The sequence below is a fragment of the Urocampus carinirostris genome, chromosome 14 (genome assembly GCF_059441175.1).
Source record: "Urocampus carinirostris isolate Australia breed hairy pipefish chromosome 14, RoL_Ucar_1.0, whole genome shotgun sequence".
NCBI lineage: Eukaryota > Metazoa > Chordata > Actinopteri > Syngnathiformes > Syngnathidae > Urocampus > Urocampus carinirostris.
The window spans coordinates 29,918,293-29,926,341 of NC_142362.1; the positions used below are offsets into that span (position 1 = coordinate 29,918,293).

General features: G+C 44.6%; 1 long non-coding RNA gene across 1 annotated transcript; it reads left to right on the forward strand.

Annotated features, from left to right (window-relative positions):
• The first annotated feature begins 6,816 nt into the window (after positions 1-6,816).
• LOC148353149 (uncharacterized) lies at positions 6,817-7,414 on the forward strand. The gene is made up of 2 exons (XR_015852723.1): positions 6,817-7,184; positions 7,247-7,414. It is a non-coding gene; the product is annotated as an uncharacterized LOC148353149 (long non-coding RNA).
• Positions 7,415-8,049: the final 635 nt, after the last annotated feature.

Consider the following 8,049-nt stretch of genomic DNA (forward strand, 5'->3'; position numbering starts at 1 on the left):
CCATAAGGGTCATGAAGTTTCCAAATTAGAACCCCTGGATAAGTGCTGCGTTCTCGATGAACACATATCAGGCAATGAGGTTGAGTACAAAGCTGCTGAGTACAGACTGAGGAAAACCATTATAGCGGCAAAGAGACAGAAGATCGAGAAACTTGATGGCTTCTACTCCACTACTGACCCTGAGCGGATGTGGAGATGCTTGCAGCACATAACCAACTACGAGACCACCACCAGCACAATCAGCTCTGCAGACAGCCTGCCAGACAACCTCAATGCATACTACACGTGCTTTGAGACCACAAACAGCGACACATAGACACGCACACACACCTGTAGCACTGGACACCTCTCACCACCTCCAATAGTTTCATCAGAGTCCTGAAGAAAATCAACCCCCACAAAGCAGCAGGACCAGACAACATCCCTGGCCGTGCTATCAGAGTATGGGCCAATGAGATGGCAAATGTTTTTACCTCCAGTTTCAACCTTTTCCTCAGTCAAAGCACAGTTCCCTCCTACTTTAAGACCACAACCATTGTCCCCCTCCCTTTGAAGAAACCCCCCCCCCACCCCCCCCTCTACCTGCCTGAACGACTACAGACCGGTAGCACTCACAGTTATTATGAAGTGCTTTGAGAAAGTAGTTCTACCCCACATCAAGAGCAGAATCCCAGACAACTTGGACCCACCACAATATGCTTATAGGACCAACATATCCAGCCCCGAATGCCATAACAGCTGTTCTTCATAATTCCCTGTCCCGCCTGGAAAACAAACACTCCTACATCTGGATGATTTTTGTTGATTACAGCTTCGCCTTCAACTCGGTCATCCCCCATGAACTCACCCATATACTCGACAATCGGTTTGCACCCCACCCTCTGCGACTGGCTCCTGGACTTTCTAATTGGCAGACCCCAGTCTGTCAGAATTGGAAATAGAACATCCGCCAGCATCACCACCAACATAGAAACCCCACTGGGATGTGTCCTCAGCCCAATCCGTCTACACCCCCTTTTACGCACGACTCCGTCGCCTCCGACAAGGAGTACATTATCCTGACTTTCGCTGACCACACTGCATTGATAGGTCGCATCACTGCCGGGGACGAAGCGACCTACAGGAGCGAAGTGGCGAGTCTGGTGACATGGTGCGAGGATAACAACCACACCCTTTATACGGACAAGACAACGGAGGTGATGGTGGACATGAGGAAGAGGAGGAGATCTCATCAATTACTATTTACCCAGGAGCTTGAAGTAGAGCGGGCGAGCAGCTTTAAGTAACTGGGCGTGCACATCGCTGAGGACCTCACATGGACCCTCAACACCACACAGCTGGTCAGGAAAGCTCAACAGCGATTGTATTTTCTGAGGAGGGTGAGGAAGTTTGGAATGTCAAGCAAGATCCTCAGCAACTTCTACAGCTGCATCGTGGAGAGCATCCTGACCGGCTGCATCACTGTTTGGTATGGCAGTATCCCAGCCATGGACCGCAAACGCCTGCAGAGAGTGGTTAAGAGCGCTCAGACGATCACCAGCACTCTACTGATCTCTCTGCAGAGCATATAACACCGCAGAGTCCAGAGGGCTGCTTCTATCATTGAGGACACCACCCATCCACAACACGGACTGTTTACACTCCTACCCTCAGGACAGAGGTACAGAAGTGTGAAATGCAGGACAACCTGTCTAAAGAACTGATCGAACAATACACCACAGACACGTTCAGCACACTACAGACACTTTGTTACACGACAGACACTTTAAACTGGACCATACTTGGACTATTTTTGCACTACAGTCACTACACTGCAAAGTAAGAAGTTCATTGTGCAGGGAATTGTGGTTCTTTACTGTGCGCATATGACAGTAAACACTTTGAATCTTGAATCTAATATACATAATTTATTTGTGTACAGTGCACATTTTCTGTTCACCTAAAAATCAACTCCAAGTCTGTGTTAGTGAACGTTTCTGGTTGTAACGTGGTTCGCGGCCGTGAGAGCGCCCAATTCTCATCTCATCGCGGGGGTGCCGGAGCCAAACCCAGCAATCATCGGGCAGTGGGCAGGGTACACCCTGAACTGGTTGCCAGCCAATCGCAGGGCACACGGGGACAGACAACTCACTTGCTCATTCACACCTAGGGACAATTTGGACCGGCCAATTCTCCTAAAATGCATGTTTTTGGAATGTGGGAGGAAACCGGAGTGCTCGGAAGACCCACGCAAGCACGGGGAGAACATACAAACTCCGCACAGGAAGTCTGGAGCTGGATTTGAACCCACGCAGGAGGTTCCCAAGACATGAACTGTGCCGCACATGCGCTAACCACTGCCCGCCGTGCTGCCCCGCCCAATTCTTACCACTGGAATAATAGTGATATAGAAAAGTATTTTTTTTTAATCTCGTTATTCACCTATCTTTCATCACGGTACCAGAGACGAATGTTCATTGTGCATTCCACATGTTACAAAAACTTACAATTCGTAAATAGAATTGTAGGGTTGGGCAATACTGAGATTTTTGGTATCAATCCAAAACGAGTAAAATCAGGGATAATATAAATGTCAAGAGAATCAAACCAAAAAAGCGGTAATGTAACAAAAATACAAATAATGTATAACAATGTTAACAAGACGACGAGAATACCTTCCACAGCACCATACAGTATTTTGAAAGAAAAGTCATTTGTACACGTAAAGTGTTAACACAATTGGATCAAAATTTTAATGTTAAAATGCATATTACAACCCACTAAACAGATTATCACAGCGATCGTTGTAATGGAAACACAGTAAGTACTAGCTCAGTATCGATAATATTGATATTTAGATCGATCCGCCCACCCTTGCCCTGTGAACAAAGCTAAATATCATATTGCCGAGCATTTTTTTTTTTACCTAAAAAAACCCCCTCAGAGTCTAAATGTGCGTTTTTGGTCGTAAAGAGATTCGAACCGCCAAACACACACCAGTGTACTACCAGTGATTTAGATTACATCTGAAAAGGCATTCAATTTCATTTCATTATTATCTTATTATCTTTGGTCACGGCACCAGGGACAAGTTAATTTCCTTGCGCATTTTAAGTGTTACAAAAATCCTCTGCCTATTTGTACGTCATTTACAACACTGGTGGTCCAATGCTCTGACAAGAAAGCTGATCTTGGACTTTTTGACGGCACAAAAGAAAATGTATATCTATGGACTTTTTTTCTAAGAGAGGGTTATTTGGCTATCATTCATTTCATTAATCGTGTTATTGTTTATCTTTAGCCTTTGATCTGTGAACAATCCAGAAGGGTTATTTGATTGTGACTTTCTGGAAAACAATATGTCTTTACATTTAGGCACTCCTGCAATGACCACACTCTTTCTGTTACAAACTAACCAAGAAAGGAAAGGGAAAAGTTATGTGACCCTGACAGTTTGGTTCATCCAAGAAAACCAACAATAACAACAATAGAAGAGAAATGACAAATGATGCAATGCAAACCACATCAAAGAGAACAAATGCGTCCCAGAGTTCTTTGATGTGGACTCTTTCATTTTCAGCATCTTTGAAAATGTAGGTTTTAAAAATTGAAGGGTTATGACACTGATAACATCATTCATTCCTTTATTCATTCATTCATCTTTCGAACCGCTTGTGCTCACTAGCAAGGGTGGGCAAAGTTTTTGAGCAGGCCACATTTGGTTGAAAAGATGTTCATGAGGGCCAGGCCGGAGGGAAAAAAATTGCTGACTGATTTTTTTAAATTTTTAGTACAGTGGTTAGCACATTCACCTATCACGCGAAAGGCCCCTGTTTTAAGACTCATGTGGAAACATTTGTTGGCCCGGAGAGGGAAGGGTGCCACCAGGCTGTACTTGCCCAACACCACAGGAAATGGTTCCCCGTTGACCCGTGTGGTTAAGAGATCCAACCAACCATATGCCAATGTAGCAGAGGTCTCAAACTCGCAGCCCAGGGGGCCCCCTGGATTATTGTTTGAAGTCTCCGCCTTAATGTGCCAGTGAAAGGGACAGTGCGTGTTATTTTCCCACTAGATGTCGCTGTATTCTGTCCTGCCACCAAAAACGGAACAAGACAAAATAGGAAGACTTAAAGTGAACAAAACACACCTTATTAAAGTTATAGAGAAAATAAATAAGAAGAAATAAATGCAAGACAAAATAAATAAAAAGAAAAAGGGACAAAACAAGAAAAAAAGAAAAGTGAAAAAAAGAAAAAAAGCATTAAGACAAATAGTAAAACTCAAGAAAAGGGATAGAAAAGTAAAAAAATGTATTTTTTCTATGTAATTACTTTCTTTTGTTTATTTCCTTTCTTTTTCTCCATTTTCCTTTGTTCTTTTTTTTCCTCCTACATTTTTCTTTATTTCCATTTTTTTTGCCACTTATCCTATTTCCTCTGTCTTATTTTTTCTACCGTCTAAAAAAATTGTCTTCCCCTCTTTTTGTCTTATTTTAGAAAAGCTGTGTAAAAATTCAAACAAAAAGGCTTGGAGTCTTCCTTGGACTAATTTTTGGTTACACTACTCTTTACAGCAGACCTGGGCACTCCGGTCCTGGAGGGCCATACGTCCTGCCAGATTTTGAAGTTTGCTCTTCTTTAACTCAGGTGATACAAATTATAACCTCGTTAGCAAGCTAGGAAGTGCTCGTTAACGATACTGGTGATTCGAATCACCTGTATTGGATCAGAGAAACCTCAAAAATCATGCAGAACATACGGCCCTCCAGGACCGGAGTGCCCAGGTCTGCTTTACAGTAACATCTATTGGACACTTTACGGACAGCGGAATGTTTTTATCTGCGCTGTTTTTGTGGAAAACCCCATTTGGCCCAACCTCACCCGTATCCGAGATTTAGCGGCCCTCAACTCAACTGAGTTTGAGACCCCTGCGATAAAGAGTCTTAAATCTGATACCTCGATAACATAAAACATAACATAAGCCAATGCATGTTTTATCTTTTGCATTTACCTGCACAAGTTATGTTTCAATTTGTTTATAAACAGGCCATTTCATTCAATTAGATTTGGAACACTCAAAATATACAAAGAAATATGTTTATTTACAAATAAAAACTTGAATTAGAAGTAGTAGAAAAATCATATCCTCCTTTTTAAGAACAATATTTGATCACTTACATTGATAAACCAAATGCAAAAAAAGGTTACTTCAGAAGTGTTTTATTGCATGAAATTCAATTTCTGGATGAATAAAATTAATTTTAAAAATATTAAGTACAGAAAAATGTCACCAGTTATTTAAATTTTGGCCATGAGCGCAAAGAAAAGTGTAGATTTTTTATGGGGGTGCACAAAAGTACACTGGCTAAAAACGTGAGGTGAATGCAATCGCATTGTTTTAGCCCCTGTGTTTCCCTCATTTTAAGCACCATGTACTATTTTATACAGCAAATATAAAACTGTGACTAAAATCATTTCATTTTTTTGTACTTCCGGGACCAATCCAAGAAAAGTAATAATATTAAGAGTTAAATAGAATATAATTGAGGGGATTTTCGTCTGTGTTTTTAACAACACAGTGGCAGATCATTTTGACCCTGTCACGTGGATTACCAGAACAGAGCAGGGGACCCCAGAGCGTTCGTTACAAGTCTTTTTTTTTTTTTTTTTTTTTTTTTTTTTTTTTTTTTCCCAACATGGCGGCGCGACTACACGCAGCGGCTGGTGTCCCTCCAGTAAATCTTTTTACTTTAAGTGTTCTTTTTTCTCTCATCTTTTCTTTTATAAATACCTGTTCGGCAACTATCACCTTAAGTCGCCAGGAACTTATTAACCTGGGTCAAAGATTAGATTTCGACTCATTTCACGATTACAACACCAACAACAACATCCCAAAGGACATACGAAGACCACCGGGATCTCCCTGGGTTACCTGCCCGCCCATCAAGCGACGGAGACGGCGGAGGGAACGTAAACAAAAACGAGGCTCTCGGGGAGGCCTAGCGAAGAAGCTAAAAAGACGACCACACCGACAAGCGCTTCCGAGTATCTTCCTGACCAACGCCAGATCCATCGTACACAAAATCAGTGAGCTTGAGCTGCGGATAGCTACCAACAACTTCGTACGGAATAGCAACATTTTTGTGATTACGGAGTCATGGCTTGACCCGCGGATCCCCGACGCTGCAGTTCAGCTAGCAGGACGCACGCTACACCGATACGACCGCAACGAAGACTCCGGCAAAAAAAGAGGTGGGGGACTATGCATTTACTTACATAATGCGTGGTGCAATAACAGCAGAATTATTGATGCACACTGCTCGCCCGATCTAGAGTTTCTGGCGGTATCGTGTAGACCATTCTATATACCGCGAGAGCTAACTGTGCTCATTGTGATAGCTGTTTACATTCCTCCGGATGCTAACGCTAGCACAGCGCTAAACCTTCTACTCGCCGCTATAAACATCCAACAGCTTGCACACCCCGACGGAGCTTTCATTATCGCTGGCGACTTTAATAAGGCATGTTTAAGGACTGTTCTTCCAAAATTCTATCAATATGTGAACTGTGCAACAAGGGGTGAAAAAACTTTGGACCGCGTTTACAGCAACCTCAGAAACGCATACAAAGCTTCCCCCCTCCCCCACCTAGTAAATTCGGATCACCTATGCCTATCCCTTACCCCCTCATACACTCCCATCCGAAGGAAAACAAAACCTGTAACGAGGACAATACAAACGTGGCCTGAGGGAGCCCTCTCCAAGCTGCAGGACTGTTTTGATCAAACTTGCTGGGAGGTATTTGAACACCATGACCTCCAGAAATTTACTGACACGGTTTTATCCTACATCCGTTACTGCACGGATGAAGTCACAGTATATAAAAAAATCAAAAACTACCCAAATCAAAAACCCTGGATGTCCAGCGAGGTGCGCACCCTCCTCAAACACCGCAACACCGCCTTCAGGTCTGGAGACAAGGCTCTTTACGGGGTGGCCAGGGCTGACCTGAAGAGAGGCATCAAGGAAGCAAAAGCAGCCTACACAAGGAGGATCGAGCACCTCTTCGCTGGAAATGACCCGAGGAGGATGTGGCAGGGCCTCCAACACATCACCAACTTCAGAGGCCACAACCTGGCAGCTGTTGAGGCTGAGGCTTCACTAGCTGAGGACCTTAATCAGTTCTTCGCTCGCTTTGAAGCTGGTAGGCCACAAACAGCCACATCACACCTACCAACAACCAGCAGCAACTCTCTCACATTTCAGGAGCACGAAGTTAGGCGTGCGCTGAATACCATAAACCCCAGGAAGGCAACTGGCCCGGATGGAGTACCAGGGAGGGTACTCAGGGACTGTTCCAATCCGCTGGCTGGGGTCTTCACCACCATCTTCAACCGGTCCCTGTCACAGGCGACCGTCCCACCTTGCCTCAAAACCTCCAGCATCATTCCCATCCCCAAAAAGTCAGCAGTGGAAAGCCTCAACGACTACAGGCCTGTAGCTCTTACGCCTGTGGTCATGAAGTGCTTCGAGAGGTTAGTGTCCCGGCACATCAAAAACTCCCTGCCACTCACACTGGACCCCCACCAGTTTGCCTACAGGGCAAACCGCTCCACTGACGACGCCATAAACACAGCACTTCACACCGTGCTGAAACACCTGGACCACCGGGGGAGCTACGTCAGAATGCTCTTTCTGGACTTCAGCTCAGCCTTCAACACCATTATCCCGGAGATCCTGGTGGAGAAACTTGCACACCTAGGACTCTCTCCCTCCATCTGCCACTGGATAATGGACTTCCTCTCCAACCGCCCACAGTCGGTGAAACTCGGTACCCACGTCTCTCCCACCCTAACACTGAACACTGGCTCCCCCCAAGGTTGTGCACTGAGCCCCCTGCTTTTCACCCTCTACAGCTCCGACTGCTCACCGACCCACCCCACAAACACTATAATTAAGTTCGCTGACGATACCACCTTGATCGGCCTCATCTCTGAAGGGGACGAGGCGGCATACAGGGATGAGGTGGAGTCACTTTCAACGTGGTGTTCGGAAAACCACCTCATATT